The following is a 16,836-nucleotide window of genomic DNA, read 5'->3' on the forward strand; positions in this document are numbered from 1 at the left end:
CACTGCCTAACGTACTACTTACTCGTAATTGTTGCCTATATATACACATCATAATCCTCCTCAAATATATCAACCATCAACAACACAACTTCCTTAATTATTAATTACTTGAGTTCTTAATTTAATTCTTCATTTCTTTTTTTTTCTTCATTACATTGCATAATTAACAACAATCAACACATAAAACATTTTCTTAAATTTGTTTATAAAATTACTCATATCACATTAATACCAGCCAATAACGTTATTTCATTTACAGTATAATCCATAACCTTTCTTTAAGTCAACTACTTAAACGATGGCCGTCAAAACCCTAACAGCCCCTGAAACACCCGTCACATACACCAGCCTCATGAACCTAATCAAGGCCATAATCGCCGCAACTGATGCGGTCCAAGCGACCGAACCCGAGGGAATTCGCCAACTCCGAACCGGGTGCCTAAAAATCGGTACAATGAACCAATACTACACCACATGGGACTTCGCCAACAGTTTGATCCGTGACCTCTCAATGACATGGTACGCCTTATTTCGAACATTTGAAGACGACCAATTCTCAATAGACCAATGTTGTGCCCTAGTCGAACGCTTTGACTTTGCCACTAGCAACTTCCTTCGCTACTCTGGCTTCCCAGAAATGGGTGGCTTCGCCTCCGCGTTGGGCCAACACTTGCCCAACGCGGCGACACGAGAGGAAGCGGTCCAAGCAGTCAACGCATTCTTAAGGTATTTAAATATCCTAACAGCATGGTCGTTTCACTACTTTCCATGGAACATTGGAAGTCACCTTACTTACATCGAAGGCCGAACCGCGCCAACCGACATTTCTCGGCGCGTGCATATCACTGACGGACAGAAGGTCCGTCTAAGCTGGGAACCACTCGGAATCAGCGTTGTCGCAGTCATCGCAACGAAACAAAACCCTGAGCTGAGTCAAGACATTCTTAAGGCATTGCCCTTCAGAATATTAATGGACCATGCAGTCGTATGTGGGGCGTCAATGTACGCGTGGGCCCCGGTTGTGAGTACGTCACCGGTTCATTGTAAGGAAAGACAATGTGATGCACCCGTTGGCCGCCTCCGGTTTTCACAGGGGACCGGACAGAAGATAATAGTGCAGTACGGTGAGGTTACGGAGGATATTCTGTCCCCGGTTCTCGGCGAGGTGTTGCCGGAGTACGCTAGTAAAATAATTGAGGTTGGGGATGCGGTGTTGAAGAGTACTATGGTTACTAAGGAGTTGATATGGTTGACCGTTGAAATTATATGAGTCGATTCATGAATTACCTTATTATTACAGCCTTACATTCTTTTATTACTCAGTGATCGAAATTTGAAACAATGTAATTTCGTCCTAGTACTTTGTTTCCTTTATTTGAAATCCCTTAAAATAAATACTCCGTAAATGAGTGAGACGGAGATAGTATTTTTATATAGTACTACTGGTATCATCTATATAACTTGATTGTATTTAATTTTACAAATATACTTGAATTGATCAGACTCGATCCTTGTAACACAACTTTTGTAATTGAAGCAATACAAAGAAGTTTACATAAACAAAACCACCTTTTTTTTGTTTTCATTATTAAGATCTTGTTATATTTAAGATGTATTGAGTATAGAACATTGTTTCACATTAGTTAAAGTAAACTTTATATCAAATATTACAAATGTAGATATTTTAGATTTTAAGGCTTGAAGCTATTACGTCGTTGTATCAGCTTTGCGACCTGACTTTGGAATTAGGGGTACGATTACTTGAGTTGAAATATAGTCATGTTGTTAGACGAACACTACTTTACGTCATTTAAGAGGCCGGTGGTTAACCATGGTTTTTAACTGGGTAAGGCACACCCTTAAACATAAATTTTTATATACTAAAAAAAAAAATACTTTACCCCTTTAATTAAGAAGAGTTGGGACAATATCATTTTAATAGTGAAAATAGTAGCTAAAAAATTAGGGATAATAATTGTAATATACTCGTTTGGCAATACTAGTTAATTCTTTTCATTAATGCCCTAATCAAATTTCAAACATGATTATTACATATATCAAGTCATATTATTATCTGTCTCGTAATTTGTTTGAAACGATTATAATAAATTTACAAAATATTTTTTCTGCCCCGGACTCCCGGTCATTTATTGTCTATTCCATTTTTGGGTGTCTTAATCAATTGTTGTTCTTCCTATTTTAAGAATGAACTTGATGAACAATTTAATCATCATTTACACTTACTTTGGTCAACTTGTCCTTTAGAATTGACCTACTCTTCTTTCCCTGATCTTTGAGCCAAAACCAAAGGACAAAAATTAACTGGGGCGAAGGTAGTATAAAATATTACTCTGTCCGTCTCGGTCAACTGTTATCCTTTGCTTTTGGCATAAAGACCAAGAAAAGATGAGGGGGCCAATTATTAAATGACAAGTGGAACAAATTTAGTGTCAATAATCAAACTGTCCATCAAGTTCATTATTAAAATAGAAAGGACAACAATTGAATGAGACAACAAAAAATGAAATAGAATAACAAATGACCTAGACAGAGAGTATCATACAAACAAAAAAAATATTGATATTTTGACAATAATCTTGGCTAATGTTGGTAAATTAATTAACACACTGAACCCTAGCTAATAATATAGAGTACGAGTACTTATTATCTATTCTCCAAAAAAAAAAAAAGAATCTTATTATCTCTTCAATTATTATTAAAAATGCATAAAGTCGTATCAAGGATGCCAAATTATCTCAGTTTGGAGGCGGAAAGTCAATCAGTCAAGGCAATACTACAATTTATTTGTCAGAATTCTTTTTATATTATTATTCATAAATGTTTATTTTGTCATTAATATTATTCAAATACCCTTATTTCTTGGTTGAAAAGTTGACTTAAGTGCTTTGACTAAATGACGAAAAACATCTTAAGGTGTTTATTGGCCCTAGATCGGACCGAACTAAACTATGGAAAAAAAAGACGGAAAATTAGACTGTAGTTGCATTGGTTCAATCCATGGTCTTTTAATATTGGTTTTGTTAAGAATCGCACCAAAGGACGAATTAAAATAAATTGATGGACCGTGGACGGAATTATGGACTGGGTCCGACAAAATTAAGCGGTTTGATTCGGTCTTTGATCCGGACTGAAAGAGGCCTAACAAACTTGGTCAGTTGTAATAGATGGCGTTCAGTCCAACATTTGATATTGTACTCAGTGGCATTGCCACATAAAGAACACAGGTTTTTGGACAACATATGTTTTATGTTATTAAATTTGGCAGATTTGAAAATTTTGTACCATTATTACTACCCCATAATAAACGAAACATGCACTTAAAATTAAAATTACTTTTGTTTAAGTGAGATTCGAAAAAAGTACTTAAATTAATACTCCGTACGTAAACAACAATTGAAACATACATAAGTCAGTATGTCTATCAAGTACAATTAAAATGAAGTTTTCGAAAGAAACTCGATACATGCAGCCAAGTCAATAATTCATAGATATCAGAAACAAAGTTTGGGATTACATTTCATGTACAATAATTTTCTATACAATACGTAAGATTTTTGGTGGAGTGCCGAGCTACAGTATCACCAACCGCTTTAAATGACCTGGTCTCGTAAATGATTAACATACCGAGGTCTGAGTATCACCCCTCATCATGACTTATAAAAATCTTCTTATTTTTTTTAAAGAATAATGATTTTTCTACGTCATTAAAAATGACGCACAACCTATATAGCAAATTATTTTATTTTATATGGTATGATAAGTCAATACTTTACAACTTATACTTATCTTTTGAATATTTTGGAAAAATATAGCGTCCAATTTAGAAAAAAAAAACCCTAAGATGCATGAAAATTGAAAAATCAATCAATCAATTCAATCAAATTATTATAGAATTAAAGGCACGTACTCTTTCAGTCTAACATTTCAGGCTGCATGTAATTGACATTCAACAGTTCCTAACGTACTACTTACAACGTACTTGTTGCCTATATAAACACATCAAAATCCTCCACAAATATATCAATCACCAACAACACAATTTATTCCTTAATTAATTACTTGAGTTCTTAACTTAATTCTTCACTTCTTTCTTTCTTCAATATTACATCTCATAATCAATAACAATCCAACACATTACACATTATCGTTAATTTGTTCATATATCTACTCGAATCAATCACAATAAAACCAGATAACCAGCTAGTAACGTTATCTCATTTTTCTTATAATCCATATCATTAAGCAATGGCCGTCAAAACCTTAACTGCCCCAGAAACACCCGTCACATACACCAGCCTCATGGACCTAATCAAGGCGATAATCGCTGCGACTGACGCCGTCCAGGGGACGGAGCCTGAGGGAATCCGTCAACTACGAACCGGGTCCCTAAAAATTGGAACAATGAACCAATACTACACCACATGGGATTTTGCCAACAGTTTGATCCGTGACCTCTCAATGACATGGCACGCCCTCTTTCGAACATTTGAAGACGACCAATTCTCCCTAGACCAATGTTGTGCCCTAGTCGAACGCTTTGACTATGCAACAAGCAACTTCCTCCGCTACTCCGGCTTCCCAGAAATGGGTGGCTTTGCGTCCGCGTTGGGCCAACACTTGCCCAACTCGGCGACACGAGAGGAAGCGGTCCAAGCAGTCAAGGCATTCCTAAGGTATCTAAATATCCTAACAGCATGGTCATTCCATTACTTCCCATGGAACATTGGAAGTCACCTTACTTACATCGAAGGCCGGACCGCTCCGACCGACATTTCTCGGCGCGTGCATATCACTGACGGACAGAAGGTCCGCTTAAGCTGGGAGCCACTAGGCATCAGCGTTGTGGCTGTCATCGCAACGAAACAAAACCCTGAGCTGAGTCAAGACATTTTAAAGGCATTGCCATTCAGAATATTAATGGACCATGCAGTCGTATGTGGGGCGTCAATGTACGCGTGGGCCCCGGTTGTGAGTACGTCACCGGTTCATTGTAAGGAAAGACAATGTGATGCACCCGTTGGCCGCCTCCGGTTTTCACAGGGGACCGGTCAGAAGATTATAGTCCAGTACGGTGAGGTTACGGAGGATATTCTGTCCCCGGTGCTCGGCGAGGTGTTGCCGCAGTACGCTAGTAAAATAATTGAGGTTGGGGATGCGGTGTTGAAGAGTACTATGATTACTAAGGAGTTGATATGGTTGACCGTCGAACTTATATGAGTCAATTCATGAGCTACCTTATTATTACAACCTTTCATTTTTTTATTACTCTTGGATCGAAATTTGAAACAATGTAATTTCGTCCTAGTACTTTGTTTCCTTTATTTGAAATCTCTTAAAATAAATACTCCGTAAACGAGTGAGACGGAGATAGTATTTTAATATAGTACTACTGGTATCATCTATGTAACATGATTGTATTTAATGTTACAAATATACTTGAATTGAGTGGACTCGATCCTTGTAACACTACTTTTGTAATTGAGGCAATACAAAGAAGTTTGCATAATCTAAACCTAATTTTTTTGTTTTCGTTATTAAGATCTTGTTATATTTAAGATGTATGAGTATAGAACATTGTTTCACATTGGTTAAAGTAAATTTTATATCAAATATTACAAATGTAGATATTTGGGGTACGATTACTCTTGAGTTAAACTATAGTCATGTTGTTAGGCGATCTGTAAACACTATTTTATGTCATTCAAGAGGTCGGTGGTTAACCATGGTTTTTGACTGGGTAAGGCACACCCTTGAACCTAAACTTTTATATACCAAAAAAAAAGTACTTTACTCCTTAAATTAAGAAGAGTTGGGACAATATCATTTTAATAGTGAAAATGGTAGCTAAAAAATTAGGGATAATAATTGTAATCTACTCATTTGGCAATACTAGTTAATTCTTTTCATTAATGCCCTTATCAAATTTCAAACATGTTTATTACATAAATAAAGTCATATTATTATCCGTCTCGTAATTTGTTGGAAACGATTATAATAAATTTACAAAATATTTTTTCAGTCATGGACTCCCGTTCATTTATTGTCTATTCTATTTTTTGGTGTTTTATTCAATTGTTGTTCTTCCTATTTTAAGAATTAACTTGATAAACAATTTGATCATCATTCACACTCAATTTGGTCAACTTGTCATTTAGAATTGACCCACTCTTCTTTCCTTGGTCTTTGTGCCAAAACCAAAGGACACAAATTGACTGGGGCGAAGGTAGTATAAAATACTACTCTGTCCGTCTCGGTAAATTATTATCCTTTGGTTTTGGCATAAAGACCAACAAAAGAGGAAGGAACCAATTATTAAATGACAAGTGGAACAATTTGAGTGTCAATAATCAAATTATTCATCAAGTTCATTCTTAAAATAGAAAGGACAACAATTGACTGAACAGCCCGAAATGGAATAGAACAACAAATGACCGGAATAGAGTGAGCATCATTCAAACGAAAAAAAAATATTGATATTTTGACCACAATCTTGGCAAATGTTGGTAAAGTAATTAACACATTGAACCCTAGCATGTAATATTCTTATTATCTATTCTCAAAAAACAAAAAAAAATACTTGTTATCTCTTTAATCTATAAAACTTTATTAAAAGGATAAACTAAAACACTAATTAAAAGCCACGTAGACCATGTAAAAGCCACGTAGACAGAACTAATGCCACATCTATCTATAAATATTAAAGTATCTGCCATGTCATGAGTCTAACTACGAGCTTTTCCGCCGATTTCTTCTCTGCCTAAATAATAGACTGGGGTCACTGAGCAGCCTTACCCTTTTTCCTTTATTTATTAGACCATCCCCAAGTAAGGTCAATTGCTTGGTCATGACCTTGCTTGGTCATGATTAATGGGGTAATTAAGGTATTTAATTGGTGACCAAAATTGTTAATTTGTGACCAAAGGTCAATTTGTGACCAAACTTAGTCACTTTGGTCACAAATTGACCACTTATGTGACCTCCCATGTGTCCAAATTTGATTGGTGGAACAATAAAATAAAAATAAAAAAAAGTATATAATATTATAGTGGGGTATGATTGGGAATGTTGTGAAGTGGAAAATGATTGGGTTAATGACCTAGGTCGCGACCTTCCGCTTGGGAGGGTGAAAATAGGTCAAGGTTAATAAGGTGGAATTAAGAGTAAAATCGGGTCGTGACCTAGTTAGCGTGACCACTGCTTGGGGATGGTCTTACCATCATAACAAAGACTAATAATTACAGCTCCTATCTTTTCATTACACCAACCTCTTTCAACTTCATCTTCAATCCTTACCCCCATAGTAAAAGCAACGATTGTTAGTCGACTATCCAAATTCTTGCTCAAATAAAAGTTCACCTATAAATATTACCAAAACAAACACCCATTTTCGATACCTAAATATGTGTTCGGTCTCGCTAAATTGAGGTAAATCATTCTTTTTTATTTTCATTTTCCTCTTTCAACCAAATGGATATTACCTACTTGACTTGCCTATTTAATTCATGGTCACATGTTAGTTCTAATCAACGAATCAACCCCATTTTCTTTCCATTTTTAGCTAATTTTTTAATCGATTTGATGCTTTTTGATTTGGTCCTATAGTTTCTATTTACGAATGACATTCGGCTTCTATTTCAGGAGATGAAAGATCACAAATTAATTCTCAGTATGTAAGATATTTTGGTAAGTTGTCCATTTTTGCGGTTTTAGTTCGTAGATTACCAAATCGTTGTTCGTGTTGTCGAACTCGTGTCTCATAGCCAAGTTGTGTAATAGGGATACTTCAGTTTTCCATAGCTTTTTCCTTCTATTGTTTTCATTATTTCTTGTATCTCTGTTTTTGTTATTGTTCCGGGCGTAATTCCAGAGCAGATATTCGTTACCACTCGTAGCTTGTAGAATGTCGTCTTTGGTTGAATCCTTCTTTCCTTAATTGTTCCTCTCGGCCTCTCCTGCAACAATGAACAGGCGAGGGCTTGGCTTTGTGCCAAGCGTACTCACTCCGACGCTCAAGTCAGTAAACTTAAGGGATAAGTTGTTACTTGGCTGAATGTATATTGTAGAGAGATAAGGAAGATAATACCAGATGAATAGTGTTTCTTAGGTTAAGTTGTGGATACTTTCCTCAATGAAGGTTGAGGAGTATTTATAGACTTTCACCTTTTGTCACGTAGTGGCCAAGTGGCTAGCGGTGGGAAAGACGATCTACCCCTCGGCCGAGGACCTATGGCGGGCCGCGGCCCCCTGTTGACTCACCGCCGAGGGGTCTTGGATATGAGTACGCGGGTATGTGTCCCTGACAGACAAAGTTGCCATGCCGAGACCAGTGACAGCCGATGGTCGCATCGGCTAGGGTCTAAGCCGTTGACTTGTTTGTGGATATCTTTGACCTTGCTCAATATGTTGACTTGGTCGATTGGTGCTGAGAATATGCCCCATCAATTTGCCCCCAGCGTAGTCTATGCAGTGGTATGGGCTCCGATGTACGTTTGAGCGTATATTCTGCGCAAGTAATTTGTAAAAAATTTTACTCGCATCGGCTTCTTCTCAAGGCGGCTTCTCTTACCTCGGCCTGGTCTTTCTTAGGCCGTACCATATCCTCCCTCCACATGGATGTGTAAAGGGCATCCGATGTGGAAAAGAAAGTGACGCTGGCCGAGACCAGGGTTGAGTGTGCCGGTTGTTTTTGATTGCCCCACGCGCTACCTAACTTGGTTGATCGAGTGGCGGCGGAGAACAGATGCTTGGGAATTTGTTGAGGAAGGTGAATAGGCGGAGAGATATGAATGGGCGTGTTGAAGACGCTTGGTCACTGTTGCATTGATTGACGTTCAACTGTTGCAACGATTGACATCCCGTGGTTGCATGTCCGACACGTGTCTGCACGCTGATTGGTCGACGCTTCATGGGCTGTTCTCTGATTGGTCCTTCTTCATGGGCTTTTCCCTATAAATAGGGCAGTTATCCCGTGAAATTGGCCACCAATTTCATTCTCCAAAATTTTCTTCTCTCTAAACTTTCAAGGGCTTCTTTGTCTTCTAATTTTCAGTAGTCATTACTCGTGGTGTTTTTCTTCAAGGTAAACAAACAAACTTTCCAATTTCTTAACTTTGTTTTTATTGTAAACATGTCTTCTGCTGATGCCGGGCCTAGCAAACCGGCGCGGGGGGGTTCCCCGTCGCGTCTTGATGAGGAGGAGAAGTTGGACGCCCTCCTGATAAGGCCTGGGCCGGGGGCCCTAGGTCACCTTCTCCTGAAGTTGATCCTCGAATTTTGGAGGAATGGGAGGATGACGATGATGTTGATGATGACGCAAACGATTTTGGTGATGATGCTGAAGAGGCTCGTCCCAAAGAGGGGAGGCAGTACGTTATGGATCACGGTGACGCCTGTAAGGTACGCGTTGACCGAGCTTGGACCCATAAGTTAGCCAGTTGTTCCGGTGAGACATTTTTCGAGGGCCATTTCTTCTTTGGCAGGGGATACAAGATTGTTATCCCTGAGGAGGGTCGAGCCGTCTGTTGCCCTCCACCGGGCCATACCGGCGTATACATGCGACACTTGGAGTACGGACTCCGGTTTCCGCTGAATGAGTACGTCATGGCCATCATCAAAGCTATGAACGTCGCTGTGGCCCAACTGCATCCGTTGGCCATGAGGACGATAGTCGGCTTTGTGTGGCTTTGTCTCTTCAAGGGGGAGGCCCCGACGGTGAATTTATTCCGCCGCTTCATTATCTCCACCGTCAATCTCGGCGCGTCGGTTGGTACAGTGTGCACATGGAGAAGGGTTATGTCTCTGTTGACAAACTTACTTCTTGCAAAGACTGGAGAGATCGGTGGGTGTACGTTAAGATGCCGGATGACTATCCACCGCTTGCCAGCTGCTTTCAAAGACCAAGTTAACTTGCGGTGTGAGACTAAGGTGGAACATGACGGATGGGTCACCGGAAAAAGCTCAAGATGGATGCCAGCAAGGTCCTTCTTAAAGAGGATGAGAAGTCAAGGCGATGAGGCTTTTGAGGCGGACAAGAGTGGGGTGCCGAAAAGATGGATTCCCCCAACGCAGATCATTCTTCGGGATGAGCCGCTCACATGCCATGTCGGCCTCATACCCGCCTTAGCACAGGTGAGTGGGGTCGGTATGAGGCCCATCACCGTCAATGTTCTGTTTTTCGAACTTCGATTTATTTCTTCTACTTAATTCTTGCTTTATTTCCTTCGCAGACTACTTTGGACCGGATTTGTCTGAGGATTTCCTCCGGAGAATGGGGCTGCACAAAGACAAAACCGTTGCTAACTTGCATCTCAAGGCTCTGACCCATGACCGCAGGACGTCGCGAATGATCTTATGGACCAGCGTGAAAAGCTTGAATGTGGTGGAGGCCCAGGCGAAGGTTGTTAGTAACATGCCGCGCCATACGCGGAAAACAAAGCCTTCGGCGGTGATGGCGTCGACATCGGCTCGCCTTCCATCCCCCCGTTCGAGAAGGAGACGGTGGAGATCGTTTATATCTCCAATGGGGATGACTCCGATGAGGAGGAGGGGTCGCCCCTTGTCCGTAAAAGAAAGCAGACAGCCTTTACTGCGCCGTTGCTTCGCTGGCGACGAGGAAATGCGCCCTTCGGCCAAGAAGGCCAAGCACGGTATTGATCTATCCGGTGGCTCGATTTAGCCGGTTTATCGCGCCGTACGATGACAGCTCTTGGCATGCCTATGTATGTTGATACTGATGCTCTTTTTTTTTTTTTGTAGATCGGCCCGGCTGTCGACCGCCGCTCTTGTTGAGCGAAGACGTGGAGGAGAACCCGCGTGGTGGTGATCATAACGTCGCCATTGACTCTTCATCCCGAAGGTTTCCCTTTCCCGACCGCAGTGGTGATCGAAACGTCGCCACCGGCTCTTCATCCCGACTTCCCCCTCCCGACTTGTAGCGGAAAGCGCGAGGTTGATCAAGAGATCGGCGAGGTGGAACGAGCCGACCGTGCTCGTATCATGGAGCAGGAGAAGGCCATGGCTCAATCCGCTTTTGAGCTTAATGCCACTAAGAAGGTGGCCGCGAAGGCGAAGCTGGATCTTCTCAATGAGCGAGGCTTAGGGGGGAGGGCCGAGAAAGCGCTCTTGGGCGAGAGAAAGCTCGGGAGGACGCTGAAAAGGAGGTCCTTCTTTGAGAGAGCCAAGGCCGAGGCTGCTGCGGCCGAAGTTGAAAAGCTGGCTTTGGCGAAGTGTGACCTTGTTCGAGGCACGCCGACCTTTATCTCTAGCGAGAGGAATGAGTTCGAGGAACGGTTTGAGATCCGGGAAGGTAATTCGGAGCAAGGAGGCCATCATCGGGCAAAAGGAGGACGACATTGAGATGCTCCAAACCGACATGCTCCCTAACATGTGCGCCGAATTCGGATCGGCCGAAGACGCCGCTGGGAAGTGATTGGGGAACTCTTCCCTCTTGATGGTTCCTTCCCGTGGGGCAGATTTAACGAGCTGTTTGACGACAAGCTCGAAGCTAAGGAGAATGCCGTGGAGGAGAGAGCCAAGGAGGCGGTGAGGGTGAAGATAGAGAAAGAGGCGGCCGAGAGGAGGCGTGAGCCCTTTGCTTGAGAAGGCAAAGACGGCCAATGAGGAGGCCAAGAGAATGAGGAAGGCGAGGCCGCCGAGGCAAAGGCCGAGGCCGCCGAAGCCGAGGTCGCCAGAAAACCGGGGGGTTGCCCATCAAAGGAGATCTTTTGCTCTATTGATGGCGATGGCGAGCGACAACAGGACATAGGGAGATGATATCTGTACCCTTTTGCCTTTTTGTCTTTGTATTTTGTACAACTCGGTAGGTAGTCTTTTGGCTGACCCTTATGGGGACGGCCGTCGTTTGCATTTCTTGTAATTTGTTGAACATTTTTAATAAGAGCTCATTTCGTCTGCCTCCGGCTTGGTCGAGGTCTTTACCTCATTCCTTTTTCTTGTGCTAATAGTTGAGCGTCTCAACCTGTACTTAGCGTTGTCACTTTGCCTCTGGCTTGGCCGAGGTCTTTTCTTGTCTTTGTCTGAGTTATCTCTTATGTTATTAATTGAGCGTCTCTTTTGTTCCCGTCTTGGCTTGGCCGAGGCAGTCCTCAACTGTGTTTAGAGTGCGTTCCTCAACTGTGTTTAACGCTTCTAAGGCATTTTGATCGCTTTGCGAGCATCAACTGCGCTGGTCGTGACCGTCGAGGTGTCTTTTTCCTGAGGGTGATTGCCTGCCGTGGCGTCTACCACTTGGAGTAACTGCGACGGCGTCAAACCTCTTGGGGTGACTGCGACGGTGCCTGCTTCTTGATGGAGACTGCCGTGGCGTCTACCACTTGGAGTGACTGCGACGGCGTCAAACCTCTTGGGGTAACTGCCGTGGCGTCTACTACTTGGGGTGACTGCGACGGCGCTTATTTCTTGATGGAGACTGCCGTGGCGTCTACCACTTGGAGTGACTGCGACGGCGTCAAACCTCTTGGGGTGGCTGTCGTGGCGTCTACTACTTGGGGTGACTGCGACGGCGCCTACTTCTTGATGGAGACTGCCGTGGCATCTACCACTTGGGTGATGCGACGGCGTCAAACCTCTTGGGGTGATCGCCGTGTGCGTCTACTACTTGGGTGATCTGCGACGGCGCCTACTTCTTGATGGAGACTGCCGTGGCGTCTACCACTTGGAGTGATCTGCGACGGCGTCAAACCTCTTGGGGTGATCGCTAGTAGTGGCGTCTACTACTTGGGGTGACTGCGACGGCGCCTACTTCTTGATGGAGACTGCCGCTCTTGTCGTTATGACGGTGTGAGCCGACGTGCACATCGATAAAGACTGCCGCTCTTGTCGGTATGACGGTGTGAGCGGCGTCTGCGCCTCTTAGTGACTATGGGGAAAATGAACATTTTGATGGAAGACTCGGACGATTTTTCATTAGATAAAAACATGCGTCGGGGTGCCCACGACTATTTTGGACACCTCCGCCGCTACGAGTTTTCCGAGATTACCGGTGCCTAATGGTTTATCAAAGGCACTCCTTCCCAGTCAGCCACTAGTTATATCCATGAGGTCGCCCTCCTGTTGTAAGGATAGACTTTTCCCTTTCTCTGATTTCTTTGCCACTTTGAGGGATTGCATGTTGCATCCTCTGGCAGCTATCTGGACGTTGACCACCTCGTCTTTCTCGTCTTTGGAGACGAGCTTATGCGCTTCCCCCCGGTCCGAGACATACATCAGTGTTAGGGCCCGGATGGACATCACTGCGTCGGCCTCGCTCAGGGTGACTCGGCCTATGAGAACGTTGTAGGCGGACGAGCCGTCGATGACCACGAACTCAGCTAGGACATTCTTAGCCGCTTTTTTTTCGCCGAACGTCACCGGGAGTCTGATTGATCCCAGTGGTACCAGGCCGGCCCCAGAGAAGCTGTATAGTGGGTTGGTGCAGGGGCTCAAGTCCTTGACTTTCAGGCCGAGGCTGAGGAAGCACTCCCTGAACATGATGTTCGTGTATGCGCCTGTGTCAATCAGGCACCTCTTGACCAGGTGGTTGGATATGTCCAAATTGACTACAAGTGGGTCGCTGTGAGGAGCGATGACTCCTTCGTAGTCCTTCCTTCCAATAGTCATGTCGGGGATGTTGGCAGAGGGGATCACTGTGTTGGGCACAAAGTTGATGGCCTGATATAGCTCGTTCAGGTGTCGTTTGTGCCCATGAGCGGACCCTCCGTTCTCGTTGCCCCCGATGACAACATGGATCACTCCTATCCGTTCGAAGACGGATTTCTTATCTGAACTGCCGGCGTCAGTCTTTTGGCCTTTGGCAACGTACTTGCCGAGGCTCCCCTTCCGGATCAGCTCTTCAATGGCATTCTTCGATCTGCGTGATCGTTGGTTAAATGGCGGTGTGGCCGTGGTACTCACGATCTTGGCTCGTGTCACCGTCACTTTTTGGCTTGGGGGTCTCTCCCACTTCGGCCCTCGTTTTGCTCGGGCGAAGACCTCGGCGGTGATACGACGAGAGGGGTTTTATCATTATACCGCCTCTGGTGGTACGTTCCTGAACTCCACCCGGCGCCCGTCGAGTCCTGTTTCCTGGCAGATTTGTCCGACCGTGACCCCTTATTGTCACGGCGTCTTTCTTCGGACCGTGATCCATTGTTGTCACGGCGTCTTTCATCCTGGTTGTCCTCCCGGCGGCTCTTCTTTTCTGAGTGCTCGGCCTCGCTGGGGCCTACCCAGGTTTTGTGATAGTCCTCTACCTTGATGGCCTGGTCGGCCATCTTCCTGGCGGCATCCAAGCCCAGGCCTCCGCACTTGATGAGCTCATTTTTTAAGTCTCCCCTTGGGAGGCCCTTCATCGCCGCGAAGGCCGCGGTTCGGGATTAATTTCTCGAATCTGCTGGACCTTGCCGTCGAACCTCTTCACATAGCTTCGTAGAGACTCGCCCCCCTCCTGTTTGATAGTTAGGAGGTCCGACGTCTCCACGGCCCTCCTCTTATTGCAAGAGTACTGGGCTAGAAAGGCGTCCCTTAGGTCGGCGTAATAGTATACCGAGCCGTCGGGAAGCCCCTTGTACCAACTTTGAGCCATCCCATGCAGAGTTGTTGGGAAAACTCGGCACCAGACCTCATCGGGCTGCTCCCATACCGACATGTAAGACTCGAAAGCCTCAGCGTGGTCGGCTGGATCACTATCTCCTTTGTATGATATGGGTGGCAACTTGAGCTTAGTTGGCACCTGGACTTCTAGGACGTAGGCGTTGAGGGGCTGTCTGACCACGTGTCGAACGACACGTGGCGATCGGCTCCTTGCATTCCTAATCCGGCTCCTCCCCTCGTAGCGGGAAGGACTCCTTCTTCGACTCGGACTTCTTCTCCAACTCTGCTGAGTCGGACTCCTCTGGCTCCTTTGGGGTAAGCCTCGTTCGTGCTGCGGGGACGCTGTCCTCCCATGAGTACGGGAAGGACTTAGGTCTACCACGCCCACTTTGGGCTCCCCGCGACTTGACCGGTCGGCTTCTCCTAGTGCTCCGTTCAAATTTCTCGGAGTCACGTTTTGGGCCCTGGTCTCCTGGACGGTTTTCGCCGCTCTTGTCGGCGTGACAGTGTGAGCAGGCGTATTACTAATTAGGTCCAGGAGCATTTTCAGTTTTGCTACGTCAACCACATGTCCCATGATGGTGACCTGGTTGGCTGGCAGCGGCGTGTCTGGTATTATTGGCATCCCGAACTCTGGTTGGATTACTCCGCCAGTGGAGGGCTGCACGATTCCAGAATTGTTGAAGGTATCATCTTGGTAGAATGCGGTTTCGTCGGTCACGACTGCGTCTTGTTGTTTCGACATCTTCTTAGCTTTTTGGGTGGGTTTTTGTTGTTTTTTTTTGTTTGGGAATGAATGTGACTAGCTTCTAGTAGCGTACTCCCCACAGACGGCGCCAATTGTTCCGGGCGTAATTCCAGAGCAGATATTCGTTACCACTCGTAGCTTGTAGAATGTCGTCTTTGGTTGAATCCTTCTTTCCTTAATTGTTCCTCTCGGCCTCTCCTGCAACAATGAACGAACTGAGGGCTTGGCTTTGTGCCAAGCGTACTCACTCCGACGCTCAAGTCAGTAAACTTAAGGGATAAGTTGTTACTTGGCTGAATGTATATTGTAGAGAGATAAGGAAGATAATACCAGATGAATAGTGTTTCTTAGGTTAAGTTGTGGATACTTTCCTCAATGAAGGTTGAGGAGTATTTATAGACTTTCACCTTTTGTCACGTAGTGGCCAAGTGGCTAGCAGGTGGAAAGACTGATCTACCCCTCGGCCGAGGGACCTATGGCAGGCCGGCGGCCCCTGTTGACTCACCGCCGAGGGGTCTTGGATATGAGTACGCGGGTATGTGTCCCGGCTGACAGGTTGCCATGCCGAGACCAGTGACAACGAGCCGATGGGCTGCACGACGGCTAGTGTCTAAGCCGTTGACTTGCTGTGGATATCTTTGACCTTGCTCAATATGTTGACTTGGTCAGCGGTGCAGAATATGCCCCATCAGTTATTGTCCTTAATGGTATTGTTTCCCCTCTTAGAACAAAGTAGAAAGCACATTAAGTGAATATGTTTATTGAATACATTGTTTTTCACCTAAGCACTATAAAGTTGTGGGATGTAATTTAGTGAATCTTATTAGCTAATTAGTTGACGCTTTTTTCATGTTGATCGTGTTACTGAATATACAATTTTTTGTTTTGTTGATGGCTTTCTGAGTTTCGATTTATCATTGTCAACCAAGGTTATCCCGCAACACATGACACGGATGCATAGGCAATGAAGACACATTCAAAGTTTAAGTGAGAACAAGAAATGTGGAAATGGACAACAAGAGACTAAAAACATTCGAACCGCAAGTCGAATGAAAGAGACAAACATCTAACCCCAAAATCACAGCATACGCCCGCACCGCCGACACAACGAAAATGGGCATGGATAGAAAGTGGATAAAGCAAATACAAAAGACGGTAAGCAAAAAAGGGAAACACCTCCAACTTCGAAGTAGGATTTCCAGTACGAGAGCAACAATTGGCGTAAATAAGCTTTTATTTATAAGAATAGTTTTTTTAAGAACATTTAGATAGTATAAATAATTATGTAATTGTGTCCCCTATTATATTTTCTCACTATAGTGATGACAATCTACAAAAAAATGTGTATATATCACCTTTAATTCATAACCTCTTAATTATTGACACTAGCCAGGGCCACGGACATAATATTATTAGGAGTAATTGACGGGAATAATCCGACCTTTGACCTATCTTCCCAAAGTAATCTCACCTTTCAT

General features: G+C 43.9%; 1 long non-coding RNA gene across 1 annotated transcript; it reads left to right on the top strand.

The window, feature by feature from the left end:
* The first annotated feature begins 7,348 nt into the window (after nucleotides 1-7,348).
* On the top strand, nucleotides 7,349-16,561 carry LOC141643410 (uncharacterized). Its single transcript, XR_012543702.1, has 3 exons — nucleotides 7,349-7,446; nucleotides 7,660-7,704; nucleotides 16,288-16,561. It is a non-coding gene; the product is annotated as an uncharacterized LOC141643410 (long non-coding RNA).
* Nucleotides 16,562-16,836: the final 275 nt, after the last annotated feature.

The sequence above is a fragment of the Silene latifolia genome, chromosome 1 (assembly GCF_048544455.1).
Source record: "Silene latifolia isolate original U9 population chromosome 1, ASM4854445v1, whole genome shotgun sequence".
NCBI lineage: Eukaryota > Viridiplantae > Streptophyta > Magnoliopsida > Caryophyllales > Caryophyllaceae > Silene > Silene latifolia.